General features: G+C 42.8%; 1 protein-coding gene across 3 annotated transcripts in view; it reads left to right on the top strand.

Annotated features, from left to right (window-relative positions):
• Positions 1 to 14,159: 14,159 nt before the first annotated feature.
• SPTBN1 (spectrin beta, non-erythrocytic 1) overlaps positions 14,160 to 22,363 on the top strand; it is a 130,840-nt gene continuing 122,636 nt past the window's right edge. Inside the window, exon 1 of one of the 3 annotated variants that reach the window (XM_051615810.1) lies at positions 14,160 to 14,262. The gene's annotated coding sequence lies outside the window, so the exon portion shown is untranslated. The other 2 variants (XM_051615812.1, XM_051615809.1) reach the window with 2 other exon arrangements.

Here is a 22,363-nt window from a genome sequence, read left to right on the forward strand (position 1 = left end):
GCGGGCTATGACTTAATAATCTCTAGAATAAGGGATGTGAAGAGGCCTTTTCATCAATGCTTTGAAGAAGTTGAACAACAGTCTAGAGGTGTATGAGGTCAGAGCAGACCTCTGCAGCTTCCTTCTGTAACTCAGTTGTTGTTCAGCTCCACTGAAGCAGAGGGAATAAGAGCAGCAACAAACCTGGACTGTTCTACAATTATTTTTTAAATAATCTGTGTCCTCCTCTTCCCCAATATCTTTTGAAGCTGCTGACCAAAGTCAACAACATTTGACTAAAAGGGAGAATTTGCAAGAATCATTAAGTCCTTCTGAGTTTCCTAAAACTAGGAGGTCAGGGAGAACACAGTTGGACTTGAGCATTTGCACTTTTGGCCCTAATAAATCTTTTGCTCCTTTCACCCATTCCTTCAGCACAGGTTCTCTGAAAGTTTTTTTGCTAAGGTTTTAAGAAGAATAAATTACATAGAATTCAGCTGTTCTACTTGGAAATGAAAGTAAGTCTTTATTTGCATTAACCTATTAACAGATGACTTGCTAGTTTTCACTTGTCAAAAGTGAAGTGCATGAGGTGTATGTACTTTTTTTTTCTTTTTCTTTAAAACTAGACAGAACCACTATGGTTATCTAATATGGTTTCCACAGCATGGGCCATCAAGGCTCCATGAGTAATTTCTTCATCTAGCAAGAAGTTCCTGTAGAAGCCACAGAATCACTTTCAGAGATGCAGTGTATTCTGGTATTTGCTAGAGAGTTCATGACATCTCATTATATCCCAAACCTAGTGATTCTGATAGTGAATTACTCACATGGGTGGAAAAATTTGCACTTTATTTGTAGTGAATTTATCTACCATTACCTTCAGCAGATGGATCTTGTATCTCTTTGGTGGATGGAAGTCTGAAGTGCATGCAAACTGACTAGGTAATTTCTTGGCCTCTGCTTGATAAATTAGAATTAGTATCTTGATTTGATAAATGGCATGCTTTTCAGATCTAAAATTATTTTATATTTCTTTTTAATCCTTTCCCTATATTCAACTATTATTTTTTTTTCTCAAACATAGCCTCCAAAAGCAGGTGTAGCATTCCAGCAGCATTCACAGTAATGACAGAAGTAATGTCATTCTTTTCTCCTGGAAAACAAAGGAGAAGAGGAGAGGGAGTTGACCCAGATTCTTCCCTTGTTATAATGTCAAAGTCAGTTATGAAGATTCCTAAACATGTAAAATTTTACATTATTCTTATTTCTTCTACCTAAAGTTACAAGGAAAACACTGATGGAATAGATCAGCATGTCTCCATTGATTTCAGTGACCTTTATGTTGGTAGTGAGTTGGGCCTTCAGTGTAAAGTATTTATGAATATGATTCATAGAAAAGCCTTCTGAATAAAAAGACAAAGCAAATTCCACACATTCATTGTGCGCCTTCTTGGAATATGAAAAGCTTAGGCATCCTTCTCTGCTTCTCTGACCTCAGATCAATCAATCAAGAAAAAAAAGGTTGTGAAATAAATAAATAAATAAATAAATAAATAAATAAATAAATAAATAAATAAATTTATAAATTTATTTTTAAAAAGAATAAAAATAAGGGGAGTTTGTGCCAAGATTCTTCAAGGGACTGAAGACCAAAGCCAAAGTGATTTTTCAGGTGGGATGCAAGTACATAAATGAGATGCTTCTGAAGGAATCCAAACTTTTTGTCAGAATCAGCACTTCATTACAAGCCATCAAAGGTGGTTTATTTCTTCCATTGAGAGCAGTTTGCTGAGAGCATGAGTCACTGTGTACAGAACTGTGTGGTGATTTATATAGGCAGAGAGAGGGGTGTTACTGGAGACCCTCAAACAAGATGGAATTCTAATTTATATGTTGGGTACAATTAATTTCAAGTGTAAAGCCAGCTGAAATCTTTCCTCAGGCCTGAGCTGGTGGCAAATACACGAGTTGTAGTTACACTGTTGTGATGCTCTTTGTAGCTACTGCTATCAAATGACAGCATTTTAAGAATAACACATTCAAATGCCTCAAGTAATGTGGCTCCAGGTGTTCCCCCTGTTCCCAGCAATATGTAATGTCCTCAGCTTGTTCCTGCTGTGTGCAGCTTTCTCATTAGCCAGCACAGAAAGCAACATCCCATTTTTAAGTGAGGCTCTGGAAAACATGCTGAACCCTTTCTCTCAAGGCCCTTGCAACACTTGCAATCCTGGTTCTGATGGAGGGGGCCAGCAGTGACCTGTGGAGCAATCATGGAGTCTGCAGCTCTGTAAGCCTCTGGCTCTTGCTGTTGGCTTGTGAAATGACCCTTCCCTTGCACAGCTGCAGCACTGTCCTTGGCACCCTCTAAGCAGCCCTGGGTGCTCCTTGCTACGTGGTAATGCTCTGCACAGTGCAATTTACCCGTATGGATTCATCTGGACAATGAAATTTAGAAAAAAATGTCATTTTTTTAAGAATGTAATTGAATCTGGAACTTGTCTCAGTCATAGCCTCTTATGGTTCGAAGTAGCAAACTCTTCAGGCTGCTTTTCTGTGTCAAGTAGTTCAAGTTTATAAGTCAGTAAATCTCAGCTTCTGTAGAAATGGCAAAACATGTAAAAAAAATGGGTGAAATGAGACCAGAACCCTAAGGGTAAACAGATTAGACTAGTCTCAAGTACTGAAAGAGGAATAAATTAATTATTGCCATCACTACCGTTGTCAGACCCTGCTGAAAGTTTGGCCTAGCAATGGTGAGAACAGCAGCCCATAGAAGATGACAAAAGAGGGTCCCCGTTAGTTAAATAATAAATCTGTATTATCTCAGCTTGAACTATCCCTTCCTGTGGGACTGATTTTTGTTGGAAAGCTAAGGCCCAGGTTGTAAAGCAAACTGTTAGTAATTTGCATTACATTTCTGGATTCCACAGTGTTTGTCTGAAGATAAAGAAGATTTGTGAGGCTGCTCTAGGGCAAGGTAGAGAACAAACAAGGCAAGGTGGGTCTGGGAGGGAGCTGCCTATCCCAGGGTGCTCCCTAAAGTGGCAATGTTTTGCCCTGGATGGGTGCAAACCACCTCTTACACAAGTCTTCCAAGGATTATGTCTCCTCCTGACTCAACAAGCGAACCTGGGAGGCAGCAGAGCATTATCACTGGTTTATGTCTCAGGGCAAAACCAGTCCTTTGATTGAGTTGTTTTATTTATTTATTTAATTTTCCCCAGAGGTCCAGGAAGAAGTGCATCCTAGAAGGACTAACAACCAGAATTAAGTGAGGTACCACAGATTCTGTTTCAGCTTTACTGAAAACACACCCTGCTCCTACAGGACAAACATCTGGTGCTGTGGGTTGGATTGTGTCACTTGCTGAAGGATCAGAACAACAGAGCATGTCTGGGCTTGTGAGGCATCAGGGAATAAAAGATTTTTTTTTTTTTCCCGTCTATGCTTTTATTAATATGCCTTAGCCTGGCTGTCAGGATATCTCTGCTGAAACAAGAAACTTGTTCATTCCCTGGCCTCCCTGCTGGGACCACTTACATGTGTATTAGTTACTGTCAGTGAGCATAGTGCATTAAGAGCATCTGGCTGGTGGGAAGTGTTCTCTGGTCATAAAAAGTGCTGCCTAGAAGCAATACCTCTCTCCTTCTGACTCTGCTAGATTAGAATACCAAGGGTGAAAAGCTGTAAAATATATCTACCGTCCCCAAACCCATTAGTTGCTTAGACCTAACTGGGTTGTTGTTTTGTTTTTGTTTTTTTTTTTTGGTGAAAGAGCTGTTTGCTAGACTAGATGATCTTTCGAGGTCCCTTCCAACCCCTAAGATTCTATGATTCTATGATTCTATGATTCTTTAGAAATAAAACAGAGATATAAAATAATTCTTTGATATATATTTTTATTGTTGACTTGCACTGTATTTATGAGAGTAAAAAAAATACATGGCTTCTACTCAAACAGAAGCAGAATATACAAGTGTGCTGAAAGTTACCACTGTTACCATTGGGTTTTTAAATTATTTTCTTTCTTTTAGGTCCCTGTTGATCTCTCATTCCAAAATGAAACAAACACAGCTACAGATCACCAAAATAAAGAATGCATTTTCATGCTGTATTCCTTTGTTGTTACATGTAACCCTTGTTTTCCTTTCCTGTTGTACATTATAAAACCACTACGTATATAGATTAGTATTCCATGTGAAAAGTGCACACGGAATTCTTTCCACCTTAATTGGGAAGATGTAGATCACTTTCCCTGCTTTCACCATGGGCCTGACTCAAAGCTGAAGGAAGGAAACTTTCAAAGGCGTTACCATGGGCCTGTGTGTCATAGACACTCGAATGACTTTCTGTGCATGGTGGGAAAACAGAATTTTCCATTCTGTTATTTTCCTTTTTAAAAGGACATGCAGTATGTACTGGGTTATTTTTTTAATTATTTATACAACTGTATCCTGACAAGCTACAACTTCCTCCAGTGTAAACATAGCTACTGTTTGTTTCTACAGCATTCAGCAGTGTTTATAAGGTTGGGGAAGAACCATCAGATAGTGTGGTGTGTGCTCTTCAAAAAATCCCCCATTTATTTTCTCTGAAAACTTTGGTCAGATTCTGATCTCAGTTACACCAGTGAATCAGTGGAACTGCCTCACATCCACCAGTGAGCCTGGGCTGAAAATACTCCTCAAAAGGCTCTGTGCTAGGAGCAAGGCTGGGTGGGTTCATGGTCTTGTACAGGGCTCTGCTAAGAAGGCTGTACCCTATGTGTGTACGCACGTGTTTAAAAAAACTTCTATCTAGCTCCATCTATTTTTGCACATTCTTTCTACATGAATTGCAGAAGTTATGGTTATTTGTACCACAAAACTTATTTGAGGTAACCCATGGCTTTAGTTTTTTTAAGTATTGTACCTAACCCCTGCATCTAACTATTCTTGCATGCTCAGAATCTCCTGAGTTAGAGCCAAAGATTGTGAATTCAGGCCATTGTCAGAGCAATATGTATTTTTAATAACCATATACATTTTCCAGTGTGTTCCAGGCACTTGAGGGGAAAGGTGCAATCACAAATCTTTACCATTCTATGTATTTCACCCTGAAATTCTGGCAGTAGGCTCTTTTGTCATATATTAAAGGCCATTTTTCTATTCTAGGCTTCCATTTGCTAGAGGTGATCGAACCACTGTAATGAATTGATTTGTAAAATGCTTTGTGATATCTTGAGTGTGAATGCAGGAAAAATCAAATTCCAGTGTGTCAGGCACTCAAAAAAAAATTTGTCTCTTTGCTAGAAAATCACGGTCCTGCCACCTGGTTTTGTGCTGACATTTTCTGTGGGTAGCACAAAGACTCTAAAAGCTCTTGGGGATTGGGAAAAAACAGCATAGACAGTGTTTGATTTTATGAAGCTTCTTCTTCCAATCAGCTATCTCACTTTTCCAACTTTCCTAATAGCCATTTCACTTATTTCCCCAAAATAAAAGTCTTCATAGGAAACTGGATTGCCTGCAAAACCAGAAACTTCTGGGTTGTTGTTTTTGTTGTTTTTGTTTGTTTGTTTGGTTGGTTTTGTTTTTCATTCAATCCAAATCTCAGTGTGGCTGCAAAGGATCCCCTGTAGGCTTGGAATGGTTTCTTAGCCAGGACTAGAGCACAATATGGTATTTTCACCAAGAACTGGTGTTCTGGGTGCATCCTCGTGGAGCTGCTGCTCTTAGGGACAGAAAATGGTGCGTGACTTTTGACATGCAGATGATCCAATCTGTCTTGACAGTTTAGTGGGGGATTTTCCATCAGCCAGTGCTACACAATTTGTCACAATTTGCTCAGCTCTGTAAGATTTACTTTAACATTTTTCCACTAATGTCAATAGCTCATAAAAATAACCTGGATAAACAGTCACAACCTTTGAAGATGAAGTAAATATGCAGTTAACTGGAAATGAAGCTGCCTTCCAGGAGACAGGATTCCTGGAGAAGAAGTATACAAGAAGCATCACCTGCTGTGTAAGTTTTGCTTAATTTTCTTTTCTGATTTTGTTTTTGTTTTAGAAGATAATGTATTTAAAAATAGCCTTCTAACTTGTCCTAGGCTTTGGCAGTTTTAGTAATATCATAAACCCCAAAAGACAGGAATAAAGCATTGTGAGCTCTGGGTAACTATAATAAGGATAAAAGCTGAGAGTAAGAGCCATGGAAACTAGCCCACAGTTAGGATGTAATTCTGCAGTTCAGCATCTTCCTCAGCCATCCACTAATTCTTTGTGGTGAAGTTTCTAACAGATGGCTTGGACTCTATAGGTGTGGATGAATTGTTAATATCATAATATTTAGCAAACTTTTAATACTTATTTAGTGTGCTAAGGAGGCAGCAATCTTCTCTCAAACTACAGGCAGGGTTTGCAACAGTTTGATATGTTTACTCTCCTGCAAAAGGGACTGTTCAAGGTAGTAGTGAAAATGGTTAAGTAAATGTTGCTAGGTACAGCCTTAGAGGAAGAATACTTCCCTTCATATCCCTTCCATAAAGGACTAAATTCTACTTCTGGCCTTTCTTTTCCTCATGTAAAAAAGATGTTTTGACCTTGAATTTAAGCACGTAGGAGTAAGCTTTAAAAAGCTTTTAAAAAGTCCCACAGCAAGAGAGGGTAAGTGAGGTTTTGCTCTAGCATAAGGAGCAAGAATGTATGAAATACCAGATCTGCTTCTTTGGATTTCATGCAAGTCACTATTTATAGGATGATCAGTGAAGCTAGCTTCAGACTTCATTTATAAATAGATGAGCATACGTTTCCTTTCTATGCCACAATTTTCCAAACTGCAGTTTTGTGCTTCCCCTGTTGTTCTGATGAATGTTGCTGGTGGTTTGTGGACACGTGGCTGGGCACTGGGAGGAGGTCGATAAAATTGTATTCAAGGATAGTTTCACCTTCTTAGTTAGTGAACACTGAGTGTACAGTATAGACAGTCCCATTGTAAGAGTGATGAGGGGATGTGGATTCTGTTCACCTGCACACAGACTTAGTGCTGACGGCACTTCAGAAAATGAGACTTGGGGCATCTAAGACACTCAGGAACTTTTAACTGTAGTTTGCAAGTCAAATTTTATGGAAGGGTGGCATACTGTGTGGAATCATAGAATGTCTTGGGTTGGAAGGGACCTCTAAAGGCCATCTAGTCCAAATCCCTTAAAATAAACAGGGAAATCTCTAGAAATCTAGAACAGGTTGCTCAGGCCCCCATCAAGCCTGACCTTGAATGTCTCCAGGGATGGGGCCCGCACCACCTTTCTAGGCAACCTGTTCCTGTGATCCACCACCCACATATTAAAGAACTTTTTCCTAATGTCCAACCCTTCTCTACCCTCTCTAGCTTAAAACCGTTACCCCTTGTCCTATTGTTACATGCCCCTGGATACAGCTCTTCCCCAGCCTTGCATAGGCCCCTTTCAGGTATTGGAAGTTTGAAGAAATCTGCAATATCCATGCCTTAAGCCCTTAAAATATGCTGGTTTTGACATTTTATGGCTGCTTTTGACTTTTTTTTTTTTTTTTTTTTTTTTTTTTTTTTTTTTTTTTTTTTTTTTTTTCCAGATCCGTTCTAAGACAGAATAATGTTGCTAGAAATTCTTTGCCATTGGAGCAGCCCCACACCCACCAGACAGCAACTGATAGAGTTATGCCGATACTCATCATTCTTGGTCTTCATTGCTGGGAGTTTGTAACTAATAAGGCAATGTTATAGGGCAGGACATATTTACAAATAAGCAGTCTGTCATGGAAACAGGCGAGAGATCCCTGCTAACTGAGGAAAGGGGAATCTTCTTAAAGCTTAAAGTTAACAACTTGCACTTGCAAACCTGCACCTGAGTAACAGCTCTGCTGTGGTGTGTGTGGAGAATCTGACACGGAACTTACGTGCATAGGAGGTAGCAACTTCAGGCTGAAGCTTTGGACGTTGGAGCAGCATATTTCCTCTGGTAAATACATCTTGTTAACATGCCTCTCTCAGAATCATGTAAGCTATCTATGTGGTACTAGCATTAAGGCCATGAGAGCAGATGACTGCACCTGGATGAAGTTCCATTGACATCAGACACATCTCTGTTCAGGCAAACTTGTTCCACCTGCATGGAGCTGAACAAGGAATCACAGCCTGAACAATTAAACTTGAACATGATCAGAGCAAGGTGATGACCACTGAAAGCATTTTAAAATGCTTTGCCTAACTTGTTTACACTGATGGGTTTTTGGACCTGACCTTTACCCAGCTACAGTTTCTATAAGGAAAGTAAGCAGATTGTCAGAAAAGAGAATAAAAACTGGGAGAGAAGCTAAGAATTTAACTTTTATTTTCTTTGCTTTGTATTTCACTTGGCAAAGATGTCTAAATTAGGTTAACTGAAGTTACCTTTTTCTTCTCTCTCCTGTATCTGCCCTAGAGATCTGTATTTTCTGCCACGTTAGTAAAAGAGGCTTATTTGCTTTTTATTTCTTCAGCCATTTTTGTCTTTCCATGTCTGTATTTCTTCTTGTTACTTGTTGGTTTTTTTAAATAACAACATCCAAATTTGGTTGTTACAAATAGAGCATTGTTATCCAACTAAGTAGTTAATGGGCTGGCTGTTCCAGTGTGACCTATCCCAATGCACATTACAACTTCTGATTTCATCTAATGACACAGACTGGCTAATGTGTATTTGTCTAATGCATCTAGAGGAAGCAGAGGAGTGAAATTACTATTAAAGGCCAGGAAAGAGAATAGAGAATAACATTTGGCAAGAAGGGAGAAAGCTTTTTTAAAAAAGAGAATCTTGCAGATTTTCCTAGGATGGATAAATGCTGAGGCTTTTGTTCTCCTTGCCTCCCCATTTCTCTTTGGTACATGGGAGAAAACCTTGCTGCATGAACACCTTTAGTGCATGGGACTGATCCTCAAACTGCTGCACCGCAAAGGATGTTTTGAACGGACAAGGTCCTTCCACCTGCCCACTAGGTGTTCCTTCCTAAATGCCAGGCTTCTTCAGGGCATGTTTAGTCTGCAGACAAATGCACATCTTTTAAGGTGTAGGTGCAACCCTGCTGCAGGCAGAAGTCTGCCCACTGAGTGTGGGCAGCAGGGAGTGCAGGGCTCAGCGTGTGACACGAGTGGGCCCCTGCTTGCCAGGGAGGGAGGTTTTGTGCAGCTGCCCTTGGGCCTCTGCTGCTGCCGCGGAGCTGTTACTGGGGTAAACCTCCTTGGTGTGTCTGCGCAGCTCCAGGCATGCCTTTGACAGGCATGCTTCTTCCCTCTGGAGCCTTCAGGACACGCAGGAAGGTCCCAAGACACTTATTTAGTGTACTGCCTTGAACACGATGGGAAGGTCTGGAAGGGGCGCTGGGGCAGGCTGGCCCGGTGCCTCCAGCAGCCCTCGCTCAGGCTTCCCGCCCCTCCGCACGCGGCGCGGCCGGCCCGGCAGCAGGAGTCCTGCCAGGGCTCCGCCCGGACGCCCGAGCACTGCTGGGGTGTTGGCACAGAGAGCGGGAAAGCCATCTTCTCTTCACGCTGTCAGCATTTCCACTGCTGACTGGTGGCGTGGGAAGGAGACAGCACCTGGCCAAGGCTTTTGTAAGCACCCTATGCTTTAGTCATTTTCCAGGATTCGGCATGTTGAGCACATGGAGAGGTAGGCCCTAAGCTCATGGGAGCTGAGAAAATGGCCAAGAACAAAATCTGTGGGGATGGAGTAGGCACAAAGTAGTAGAGGTGTGTCTGGGGAGCATTTATGTTAACAGAGAGAAATAGGACCTCCTCAGCAAGAGGGTATTCCTAAGCCTCTGATACGCTGCTAACTGAGAGCACAGCTGCTAGGGGTCTCCATGTTCCTGGTGTTTATGTGTCTTTATTGTGAATTGTTGTGCATGGTCATGCCTTGGAAGCACATTTATTTCCTGATGCAGAATTCTGGGCTTGTCAGCTTCATGGACTGTTCATGGAGAGCAGGGGAATCAAGGAGTGAGGACCTACTGCGTTTCTGTTTGCAGCTACTGTTGGGAAACAGAAATACACTTGTAAATAGATCTCAGGGGATGCATTGCTACAAGGTGTTGCCAAAGGTAAGGGTGTAGCACGAGATGGGTGTTCCTAAGATGATGAGTAGAAATAGTTATGAGAAGAGGAAATATTTGTGAGAGAGAAGCCGTTGCGCTTCCAGACAAGCCATGCACTGGTGAGAAAGCTAACAATTTTTCCTTTAGGCAGATTGTTGTCCAACTTTGCTTTTCCTCTCAAGATCTTGGCTAAGTCTGCTGTGAGACAAAGCAGTAGTCTAGATGTGTGCCTTGGAGCCTCACTGGGTTTAAAACTAGGTGGTAGGGGTGGAGGGAAGGTGTGTCTGGTGAGAGGAACGAATCTCCTATCAGTCATACTGTGAACCTGTGTAACTGGAACTCTCTGATAACATAATGCTTTTTCAGTTTCATAGCATAGCTAGGAAGTTTTTTCTTGCAGTATGGATTTCTTTGTGTGCGTTTCTTCTGTCTTTTTGGAAAATGTGATGAGCCTTAAATAGGGGTTTTTTTTAGTTTTGGTGTTGCCTTAATGGTTGTGATTCTTAATATCTAATCTAGATATGCTGCTTTTGCTTCTGTTTGGAAATACCCTCTTGCAATTTCAGTTCACACAAAGATGACTGAAATGCCCTAGATGCTGAAAAGGGTAGAACTCCACACTGAATTCCTTAATTTTGATTTGAACAATGCATTAGGTTATTAAAACTATAATATATTTTTAAATGATCTTTAAGAGATTTTGGAATGTGTTTACCTTTACCTTTATCTTTTGTTTACCTATGTAGCATTTTTTCTCTTGGTGAAGGTATATGCATGAGTATAATTCTGCATTATAACAACCAGACAATATTATTGAGCACAGTGGCTTTGTAGATTTTCAAAAGAAAAAAAAAAAGAAAAAAAAGAAAAAAAGAGAAAGAAAAAAAAAAGATTGAATAGTAAGAAATCCATGGCTGCATGGACAAAATGTATGAGAGAAAAAAACCAGCACCTCGGGCTTCCAAGCCAAATCTAACAAAAAAAGTAACGGGCAGAAGGGGAGTAACTTCGCCCAACATTGCTTTGCTGACCCTTTCCACTTCATTTAACAACAGTTTCTAGTATGGCCATTCATGTGACTCCTTCTGGTTTGATTAAGGGAGTGGGAACGTGGCAGTGTGAAAAACCAGTTTGTCTAACTGGGTTTACTTGCTGGTATTAGAAAGTGCTGGTATTTTAGCTTGTAACTATTACAACTTTAATTGTCACAAAGTTGATGGTTTTGCCTTTCTAACCCTGTGAGCTGAAGTTTCCCTCTGGAAATACTTCCGATATTTGCAGTAGTTTTTTTTTAAATGAAAATGCCATCCTCTCTGTCAAACCTGGGGATGCTGTTTTTACCCAGAAATGGCAAAACGATTGTACCTGCCACATTCTATACTAAATGTGGGCTCTTTAAAAAGAAGAAAATGACTGTCAGTAACTGGGATAACTGGTTGGAGCCCACAATGCCCCTGCTATTCTGGTTCTTGCTTCTTCAGGCATTCATTCATACCCAGTTATTTCCATGATAATCAATGGCCCACCCATCTTTGAGCTCTGTGGGTTAAGACAGACAGAATCTTAAAATACGCTGGATGCTTTGCTCACTTCCATATGTTACAATCCTTTTTCCTGACTACTTGTTTGAGAGATATTAATAGTTGAGTGAAGGATGATTTTCCCTGATGTTTCTTGGTATCCTAGCATTTTAATACTTTTTTTTTAACTTTTATATATATATACTCACACATGTATCACTAAGTTCTCTGAGTTCCTTTTATTGGTGGCTAAAGTAAAAGCAACATTTATGCTGGATGAAAAATCTGAGAAGTTTTATCCTTCAGAGCCTGAAATGTGAGAGGATACATGCACTTAGGTACTTGCTAATTTTCACAGCCAAATTAGTCAGCTTTTTCAAAGAGCAATACCTAGTTGTGCTAACAGAAATTGTTTTGTAAAGTATTTGAACATATAGTGCACATATTAAAGAAACCACGTAGAACTCTTCATGTTTTTTGGGCCATATTTAGTGAACCTGTTGATCAGGACCAGTCTCTTAGTCCTGCAGCTATTCTGGCTAATTTCAGTACCACTGTCTGGGGGAGTTCAGGGAGGCTGGAAGAATTGCTTTACTTTGTTTTCCTTTTCTCTGTGTATATAATTTTTTAAGTGATTGAAGCGATTGACCTGCCCTTTGTAACAGTAGTGGTCAAGAAGGCTTTTGCTTGGAATTATTGTTGTTAAATTTAAGAAAACAAAACAACCCCCCCCCCCATTTTTACCTCTTTAGTACAACCATTTACATTACATAGAAGCAGACACTTTCTGCTGTCTCTCTGGAAGCCTTAATGCTGGGCTTTTACTGTCCAAGATACAGAACACAAAGGTGGCCTGCTTTAGATATTTTAGCATTTAGGAGTGAGCTGATCTAACAGTTTGCTGCTGAAAGCCAGTTGAACCCACTGAGCCAGCAGAGAACTAGTCTCCTGTTTCTGCTGGTTTTATTAATCCAGGAACCACCAGAGCCAGTGCAAGAGAGGAGCAAGAAAAGGGGGAGAGGGCAGGGATTTCTTTTTACTGCATTCCAAGAACTGGGTATGAACCACCACAAATGGCAAACATGGAAGTACAACCTTGAATCTTGATGAGATTCTTGTAGGCTTTGAGGTGACAAATGAAAGTATGAGGTTACTTGTCTTGTATCCTGGGCAAGTCAGAGCAAAGGACAGTGTCTGAACCAGAGGCCCAGATGAGAAGGGTGATGTTTTTGGCTGCTGTGGTCAGGACAGGAGGCAGCAGATAAGGGATTGGCTTGTTTGGTTGCAGTATATGAGCTCTTTGTCCCTATTGAACCAGTGGCTTGCCTTCCTGCAGGTGCCAAAAGGGAAGGGTGAGATTTTAATATGGGTAAGGTAAGAAGACTGGCAACAGAGAGGTAGATCCCAGAGAGTTTGTTACTGAATGTTTGTAAAATATATATACATATATGTGTATATAAAATATGTTTTGTGTTTGTATTTTATGGGGTGAGTTCACCTCACAGTAAGTGGGGAGGGGATGACAGATTTACGGTTGGGCTAAATGATCTTAAAGGTCTTTTCCAACAAAAAATATTTTATGATGAAGTGTCCTATTTGGACTCCCACTGGAAATTGGGAGTATGAGGAGGATGCACTGAAGAAGTAGTAAGGAAGTGACTTTAAGGGGGGTTGGATGTGGCACTCTTTGAAACCCAAGGAGCACAACATCTCAAAAAGTGCCAGACTGATAATTTTGACAGGCTGGAAATGAAGCAATATTCCACAGATTACTCCAGGATGTGGATATTGGAAACTTTGGCAAAGCAGCTGAGTGTGAAGGGGCAGGAGCCAGGTAAGAGGAAGTTTAAGATAGGGCTAGAGGAGAGGAGCTCCAGACAGCAATTCCATGGTGTGTTAGGCGTGAGTGTGGGGAGGAAAAGCAGGAGAGAATGAGAGCTACTGAGCAAAGCTAAAGCAACAGTGGTTTGTTGTTGCTTTAATAAAAATGGTGGATAACACTGGTCCATAGCTGTACTGCAAGCAAGAGCTTAGGGATAGTGGATGGGAGGGAACAAGACTGGACCTGAGGAGGATGGGAACTCGGATGCAAGCAGAGGGGCCAGAGTTAGCAAAGGAAACCTGGAACAGAAATGTCCGCTCTGGTTTTGGGTGGCAAAGAGGGCTGTGAGGGAAGGAAGGAAGAAAGGCACGGTTAGTGATTTTCCCCAGGAAGAGATCGTACACAGGAAAGAAGGGGGTTGTATGACAGAAGGGCAGCTGGGGTTGAAATTCACCGGACTGGGTGACACTGGCAAAATGGGGATGTTTTTGGAGGATAGTGGCAGGATTGATGCGGGAGAGGATGACTGCAGCGGAGGAAGTCAAACCCAGGATGGGATTTCCACTAGGAATGTCAGAGCAGCGGGAGAGCAGCGCTAGAGGAAATGGATGCTGGGGGTGAGCCAACATTGTCTTCGCGATAGGAGAGGGTGTCGGAGGAGGAGGAGCATGAAGTCTAGAGAGACCCAATAACCAAATAAATGTAAGGAAAGGGAGGAAGAGCTGGGAGCAGCTGGCAGCGGGTGGATAACATTCCAGAGAGGCTGTAGGCGAGGGCCTGAGGGGAGGCCGCTGCACGGAGGGGGAAGATCTGGGGGTGACGGCAGGGCGAGGGCCCACCAGCAGCACCAGGTGAGGCAGAGGAACCCCCACGCCGTGCCCCGGGACACCGCCCGCCCTTACCGGGGGCACCTGCCGCCGCCGAGGCGCGCTCGCCCCAGCGCGGGGCGGCCGCTCCGCAGGGAAGGGAGAGCAGGGAGGGAAGGCGGCAGGGAGGAAGGGGCGCGGGGGCTGCGCTGGGCCCCCGCCCCGCCGCGCTGTCCCCGCCCCTCGCCCCTCGCAGCCGCCGCGGCCGGGCGGGCGGAGCGCAGCGCAGCGGCGCGGGGCTGCGGGCGCCGCCGGTCACTCCCGCCGCCGCCGCCGCTGCAGGGAGAGCGCGGAGCCGGGAGAGCCGCGGAGCCGGGAAAGCCGCCGCCCGGGCAACAGAGAGGTAGGGGCGGTCGGGCCGGGAGCGGCCCTCGCTTCCCGGGCGGTGGGTGTGTGTGTGTGTGTGTGTACGGCGGGCCCGCCGAGTCGGTGACCCCGGGCGGCTCCTGCAGCCCCGCCGGGGCGGGCGAGCGGCGGCCCCGGGGCAGCGCGGCCCGGGCGCGGCCTGTCCCTCTCAGCCCCCAGCGCGGCGCCCCGGCGTGGCCCCCGCGGGCTGTCAGGGCGCGGAGCCGCCTCGCCCCGCCCTGCGGCGGCCCCGGCCCGGCCCGGCCCGGCCCGGCCTCTCCCCGGGGGCCGCGGCCGCCGCCCCTGCCCGCCCTCCCCGCCGGTGCCGCCTCTGCCGCGCAGCCGCACGCCCCGCCGCGGTGCGGTGCGGAGAGCCGCGGGTGCGCGCTGCGCCTGGGGACCGCTACTGCTCTCACCTCTTTGTGGTTTGTTGGGTTTTTTTGGTTTTTTTTTTTTAAAGACATGTAATTTATTTTATTTTTTTCGTCCTGTGGCCGCGAGGGCGGAGCGGCGGGCGCTGCAGGAGCCGGTGTGTGGGGCGGGGTGAGGGGCTGCGGCGGGCGCGGGGCGGGGGCGGGGGGGGCGGCCGCTGCGGTCCGGGGGTCTCCGCCGCCGGCTGTCAGGTCTACCCGCTGCGGTGCTTTGTGCCCGGGGAGTGTCGGGCTGGGGAACAACAACGCTGCGGAGCGGCCCTTGCCTTCCGCGGTAATGAGATGCGTTGCTTTGGTTGCTTTCGTCCGCTGCTTTTGTAGATGCTTGTGTTCCTTAAGGGAATGCACGGCTGAAAGGCGTAATGCATGGACGTGATTTCGTTATCCCTTCTGCATAGCTCTTGCAGCTAAATGGATATAGGCCTGATTTAACAAAAAAAAAAATCAAAACCACAACAAAAAAAAAATGGCAGGCTTCTGCTGGATACGGTGAGACTGCAGCAGCTCTTGAAAATCCCTGTTCACAGCACTGGGGTCTGTTTTATTTAGATAGCCCTCTTTTAATGCTGATTATTTTGCTCTTGGAGTGATAAAGCAAAACTAGAGCGAGCAATTGAATTTGTAATTTTGATATCTTTAGCTGTGAGTAAAACTGCATTCATGTTTAAAGAAGGTGAGTGGTGATGTGTATTTCTACACTGTATTTACTCAGTGTTGTCTGCAGAAATAAATGTTAAATGTTCAAATTGGAAGCAGAATTACTGTAAAAGGGAATAAATGTATGCTATCAAGATCTGGAGCATTCAGTGCAGCCTTCGACCTTTATTGACAGGATAGAAATATTATGAAACTTGCTTATTGACTGTCTTGCCTGTTCAGAAAAAATACTGTTACTCACTCAGCCCCGTGAATGTATTGTGCTGAAAGACATCTTGGGGAACAATGCTCCCCAGCCTAAGGTTTATAGAGGCAGATCATGGAGAGTAAGTTACTCAAAGAGATACCAGCCATGTGAAAATGTCAAGGGAGACTGAGTCCTCAGGCCATTGCAGGAAATCTCTGCTGGAGGAAGGATCTGCATATACTCAGAAGCCTCTGGAGAGAGAAATTGGAGATGAAAACAGTGTGGGATAATGAGCCAGGAGGGGTGGGTGATGGCAGCTAGATGTGATTTCTAAAGAATTTTTATTATCTGTTGGCTTGTTGTTTTGTTTTTTTTTCCCCTCACTGTTTCCTGGTAAAACAGCAATGGCTGTTGTGATGCCTTCATGACTTAGCAATGGTTGTGTAGGGCTATGGGGATGGATTAGCGGGCTCCCTGATGTGTGACAACCAGTGCTAGGTAGGCAATAAATAAAGTAGGTAGGGAATATTTTGTTACTTCATGTAGCAGTGTAAACTTGGTACTAAAGAAGAGGTCAGCTTATGGAACAGTATTCCGTTTTGCATTTTTTTTTCTGTAATGCAGGTAAAGCGCCGTAAATTATACTCACTATAGCAGGATGTAGCATTTTTGGATGAAATAGGAGCTTGCAGCAGTTATGTGGCAAAAAGCGTTTCAGATGCTGTTTCATCTCTATGGTGGTGTGGATCCTGCAGCTTTTGGAATTACGACACCTTCCTGAACTCTGCCTGTACACAGAAGTGGAACAGAGAGGGGGCAAAATGTTCATGCTACATGTATGGAGACCAAAGCACTACTACATGTCTCCCAGACAGTTCCTCTTAAGTGGGCGTACCAAACTATTTTATGAAAGATGTTTTGTTTTTCCTTCAACATACAGAAAATTTAATCTGTTGAGACCCCTTTGTTGGGTGGGCCTGTAATGCTCATTTATGTTACGTCACCTGACTAAGAATTTATTTTTAATGTGGGTCATTTACAGGATTTAATATTTGTAGTTGTATTACTTGTAAAATAAGCACCAGAAGTGCATGGACATACTTCATGAAACACAAATGAGAAGGTCTATTTATGCAGATGTTTCAGGCTCTGACTGCAAAAGTTATTTAGACAGTTAATCTCTGTAGGCACCTAAATTCCTTAGTCATCTGATCTGGGCATGATCTAAAAACCAGCACATTAGTTTATCACTGCCCATTACCCGTGAGTCAGCTCCTAAAATCCAGTCCAGGCTGGCACCTCCGACCACAGGCCTGCTCGCCATTTTGTGTTCTAGGAAAACCTTTCCAAACTGCAGTGCCTGAGCTGTGGGAACTGCGGGGCCTCAAGTCAGAGTGAGGAGCCACCAGCAAACCCTTGCATCTTCTTGACTCTCAGTTGAACAAGGGAGTGGTGAAGTAGAGCAGTGCAGGTTATTTTCCATGGTGTGTGATGCACACCATGCTGTGGAAACTTCTGATGAGGTGAGGCCAGTGCTCCATGGTATAAGCTGTGGAGAGCCATATAGGGGCTTTTCTGACACCGGAGCTCATGTTCTGGGCTTGCTCCTGTTCCCAGCTGATGTATCTGGGGACTTTGCCAATATGTTGGACCCTTACCTCTGCCTGAGCTCATGGCAACTTTCCCAAGCTAAGCCAGCAAGAATCTGGCCTAAAGATATTAAATGGGAAAATCTAGCTGCCTTCTCTTGCTTTCTAGCATATTTACACCTTAGAAATCATCTTGTGTTTGATGGTTATCACCAAGCAACTCTCTCCTTGTGAAGCAAGTGTTGGAGCTGAAATGTGTGTACTGTCAAATGGCACCAAGGTATACTCAGTGTGCTGCAGAGAGACTGCATTGAAGACAGCTTTCCCCAATGTTATTTTTTTCCGCATATGGTTTTCATTTGTCAGATTTTTATTATTACTCTTAACATGATCTGTTGTGAATTTGTTTTTTTAATAAACAATGTCACAGCAGTTACAGCTGGACCTTTCAAGGCTTTGCTTTCATTTAATGAAAAAAGGGTTACAGGGATATTATGTGCAAGGAATTTTTCTTATGCCTAGTGGATCTCAATTCATTTAACAGCTTTAATACAGTGATCAATTCTGTATATTTAAACAGGCAGCTTTTCGTCTGCTTTGTCCAGCTTTATTTCTTTTTCATGTATTATTAATCCCAGACACATTTTTCACTGTCCTTTCTTCATAAAAAAAGCCCAGTTTCACATGGAAAAAAACTTTCATGTGTCTTAGTTCATAGGTGAGTCCATAACAGATTTTATAGTTGTTTGAGAAAGATGGCCAGGGAGAGTGGGTTTTTGTCTGAAAGTGTTATTTCTACTTGCAGTAAAATATATGTGGTTAGGAAAATACATACACCAGTCTATTAACTTTTTTGCTCAGGGATTGTATACATCTTCCTATGGCCAAGGACAGATTAAGGTTGCGGAGTATCTTTAGCTACTGTTTTTCAGCACCATTAACAGTTTTCTCAGCCTCCTCCCTGTGAAGTTTTTTTTTCTTGAATGGTGAAAATGTCAGAATGTTTTTACTTTTTCACATCTTTTCACTTCCCTCCTGCTATTTTCTTTATATATTGCACAGACTTTTTTTTCAAGCTGCATGTTTTTTAGCACATCAGGAATCTCTTTGGCATGTCACCACTACCACCAGAGAAATATGTTATGCTGTTGTGTAGTCATTTTTATTTCACAATGTTTTGAATGTGGTAAGCATCCAGACTTTGAACAGAAGTGGTATGGTGGTGTATTCAGCAATCCCTCACAGAAGGGGCAGCAAGAACTGAACAAAAGATCCACTCAGCGTGGAAATCTTATGCCAACAGATGCTAACACACACCTGTTAGATACTACGAATAGACTAGCTGGTCATGCTGTTGGAACAGGAGAGGTGTGTCATTAATACTCTGATCATAGCTCTAAAAATATACTGCTATGAAACTGTTCACAGGTAAATGTTCCAAATTAAGTAGCTTTTCTGTTTACTGGGGTTCCAGACATATGCTGTTCTCTTTTTGGAAGACGTGGCCAGAGCCTGAAGTTACACCTGCTGAGCAATTGGCCTCTGATCTGTGAAATGCATTCAGGAATTATGTTCTTGGATGTAGTCTCCTGGTTTTGTTCATGCATCTGCAGCTGTACACAAGACGAAACAATTTCTCCTTCTCTGTTAATACTGCTTGGAGTTAGTAGAGTTCTAAGAAGATGAAACAAGAATGCCTCTACAAGAAACTGGGGAAATGTGGACTTGCCATTGTAAAAGACTGGCAAAAAAGTATCAAAGGGTGTTTTTTTTATTCTTTGTTTGTTTTTGAAGAAAATAATAGGGGATGGTGGACAGCTGAGTTTTGTTGGAGTGACTGCTGGGTTTGGTTTTGTTAATCATGACTCAATGCAGTTGTAGTAGTCGAGAATGATCTCTGAAATGGGCTTCAGTCAGAGATGGCAGTTGCTAGTCTTTCGTGTAGATGGGTGGGTCTGTAAGAGGGGGTAAGCAATATATTTGATCTGTGAAGGTACAAATAGAACCATATAATGCCAGGTTGGAAGGGACCTCAAGGGTCACTTGGTCCAACCTTTTTAGGTAATACTATAGTTTATATGAGATGTCTCAGCACCCTGTCAAGCTGAGACTTAAAACTGTCCAGTGTGGGGGAATCTACCACTTCCTCGGTGAGACTATTCCAGTGTTTGATTGGTTGTTTTTGTATGCACAGTTATATCATAGATCGATTGTACTTATATGCATAGTTAAAAAGGTCTAGTTTAGCTAGTGGAAGATATAATCAGAGACTAAGATATGCAGACCTAAAGCAAACAAAGCAACTGCTTTGTTGTCCATGTGATCAAATGGCACATAGGTTAATGTATTTGAAGTAACCAGATTAGTGAATAAAGTGTTTATGCTTTATGTGTTCAGCACCTCTGTAGCAAGTGGTTGGGCAGTTGTCATCCTTCCTGGCCTTAATCCATAGGGACAACAGACCTTTAGTTCTTTCTTTACTTTAAAATTTTACTTAAGCTTTCTTAAAATACAGCATCACAGTAAGATAATGACTGTGCTAAAATCTCATGATTCAGGGCTTCAGACGCATGCTTGTAGTGGTCAGGCTGGATCACTCTCTACCCCTGAATTTTGCAGAGTTTTATTTTCTGTTTTTTCCAGTTCCTTGGAGGCATTAGTGGCTGGGGGCTGGCTGGGATGGGGCAGTGAGCTGGGTGGGAGGTGCTCTGAAGTGACACAGAGGCTCCTCTGGGAAGCCTGGCCCTGGCATTTTAAGGTTATACTGACTGTGGAATTTGATACCTAGCAGATATTTCTCCCAACCCAGACCAACAGACATCTTTAGGTGGTCTTTCATCTTCACTGTGGGATTCAGCCCCCAGGAGTGTTACAGTCCCACATACATGGTCAGGATCTACAGGTCATTGTGAGGACTTCTTACCAGCAAGCAGTAATCTGGATCTGTGTTTTTTGTTGTTGTAAGTTCACTGCCATTTATTCCTGAATTAAACCTACTGTTCTTTTGATTTATTTATTATAGAATGGCATGGATTATCTAATCTTAATTCTTTCTTTTACATGATAAAAGGGAGCCCTGTGTTTAGAAGGGCAAGAAAGCTGTCAATATATATTGTTTCTTATGGCACAGTGAGTGCTGGCTGACTGGGCAGGTCCAGAGCCTGGTTTACAGTGGGGTTGATTTGTGGTTCTTGTAGTGGGTAATGTGGAGTAGAAAATACAGTTTTGTGCAGTATGACCAAATACTTCTTTTTTGCACTCATGAAATAAATTTTGCTTATTGTCTAGACACTACACATACTCTGACTAATTATAGCAAGTAACTCCTCTTTTTTTGTTTTGTTTTTGGCTTAGAAGGGAGAAGGTGCTGCCTGCTGTATCTAAATTAACTTAATGTAGTTAGATTTATTTTAACACCCACAGGTTTTAGTTTGGGTGTCTGAGTTTGAAAGTGTTGGCTTTTGTCTGTAGCTAAACTAATTATGAGATTTTCTTCCCAAGGGCTTTCACTGACTTTTCTCTTTGTAAACAAATATTTAATTAGAGTCTTTAAAGAGTCATCTATAGCCAGCCTCTGCAAAGGAACAGCTTTGCACTGGTGGGTAGCTTGTGGCTCCAGTATGCCAGTGGCATATACATTTATAGCAACACTGGAATGCATCATGAAGCTAATCATTCTAGTCTGTGCTTGGAGAAAGCAGTTTTTGCTTCTTGCTGGCCTCTGTGCTTTTGGAAGGGTACTTTGGGGCTAAGTCTGCCTTGGAGAAGTCGGTGGTCTTTTTGAAAGAGGAGGATCAGCCAGTAGAGCCCCTTTATTAGTCCCTGTATCATCAGGGGTCTAGTGAGAAAGTCAGTCAAGTTAGTGATCTTGTTTCCTGCTCTGTCACTTCTGCTATACAAAATATAAAAGCAAGGGAGTTGAGCAGCTTATGTAGGTTTTGGGTGCTTCAACTTTCAAAAAGTATGGGATGTCCCTCTCTTGAAGTTTCAACGGTCCTGTAGTCAGCCTGACTCAGAGATGACTAGTTGGGGAAAAAATGGGCTTTAAACTACTGTGCTGCAGTTCACTGTAGCATAACAGGTATTCCTTGTTGTGTAGAGTCCACATATGGTAAAGAGAGCCTAGTTAGTTTAACGTTTGCTTTATTTGTGTACCTTAAAACACTGTGACCTTTTTCTGTGTGTAATACTACAAAGAATTATCTACAGATTCATCGTAGTCAAAGGGGCTGGATTAGTTGCTAACTTATTTTTAACCTTTTTTAGAGTAATATATCCTTACTGTAATTTCAGATTTTTTTTTTAGGAGACCAAATCCTAAGCCTAACAAAAAATGTGGTTGACTTTGGAGCTATGCTGGTTTGCACCAGCTGAAAATCTGTCTTGCAGTCTCTTAAGTTTTTATAAAACAAACACTGGAGCCTGTTGTATTTTACTCTGTGTTCTTGGCATCAGAGAAGCTTTTTCTGATTGTTTTTCTCATTTGAAGGCTGATTGTACTGAGTGACCTCTTGCTACTGAAGGGTGGGTCAGTTTATGTGGGAAAGTCTTAGTCAGTGTGCCTGGGAGATAAGTGGGGCTGCATCCCAACAAGCGTTGTGCATTAAATACTGGAATGTGCTGGGGATCTGCCAGGAGATTGGAAGCAGGACTATGCAACAAGCACGAATGCAGTCACACTCTCCCTAGAATAGTGCTATGGATAACAGGAGATCTGGAAAGTTATCGCTTACCTCATTTTAGCACAAATTCTTTCCTAAAAATGGATTATTGTCTGTGGGTTCAGGGGGGGATTTTTATTTTTCTTTGTTATATATTCTGTTTGAGGCTTCAGAAAGTTTAGGTCCCTCTCAAGTCTTTAGCTGAAGACAGGATAC

Source organism: Apus apus, chromosome 3 (genome assembly GCF_020740795.1).
Source record: "Apus apus isolate bApuApu2 chromosome 3, bApuApu2.pri.cur, whole genome shotgun sequence".
NCBI classification, from domain to species: Eukaryota; Metazoa; Chordata; class Aves; order Apodiformes; family Apodidae; genus Apus; species Apus apus.